Source organism: Lupinus angustifolius, chromosome LG06 (genome assembly GCF_001865875.1).
Source record: "Lupinus angustifolius cultivar Tanjil chromosome LG06, LupAngTanjil_v1.0, whole genome shotgun sequence".
NCBI lineage: Eukaryota > Viridiplantae > Streptophyta > Magnoliopsida > Fabales > Fabaceae > Lupinus > Lupinus angustifolius.
In genome coordinates, this window is record NC_032014.1 from 12,675,429 (window position 1) to 12,676,031 (window position 603).

Genomic DNA, 603 nt, shown 5'->3' on the forward strand with positions numbered 1-603 from the left:
TAGGAGTCACTTCCTAGTACTGCAGTTTTAATTGTTATATTATTTGTATCGGGTACGGCCTCGATCAAATTTGGCGCCGCTGCCGAGGATTATCGGTTCTTGTCAAAGGTTCTTAGAGTATTGTTTACTGTGTGTCTTAGAATAACCATTCTGTTTAGGTTTCAAATTTTGCCTATAGCATTCACTGTTTTGTTGTTTGCTGTCTTGTCTTGTTTAGCTATTTGCATGTTGGTTGATTCGGGTGTATGTTGGTTAATATAGTTGTGGTTGGAATTTTTGCATGAAAATTTGTTTCCACACTTGTTTCATCACATATTGAATACTGGATGCATCATAGCCAATCACCTTGCTGCTGGTTGTGAGATACAAACAAGTAGTGACCAGTTTTATTGTTGATTTTCTATTTTTGGCATAACTTTGGAATCTTTGATCAGAATTGGACATATTATATATCCATTCGGAGTAGAAAAATGAGACGAATCTTTCTCTACACACTACGTCTGTAGAATCCCATTTGGTTACTATTTCTTTTTTATTTTACTAGTTTATTTTTCCAATTGTTTTGATTTTGTTGCATTTAATTAAATTAGTTAGGCTTTGATT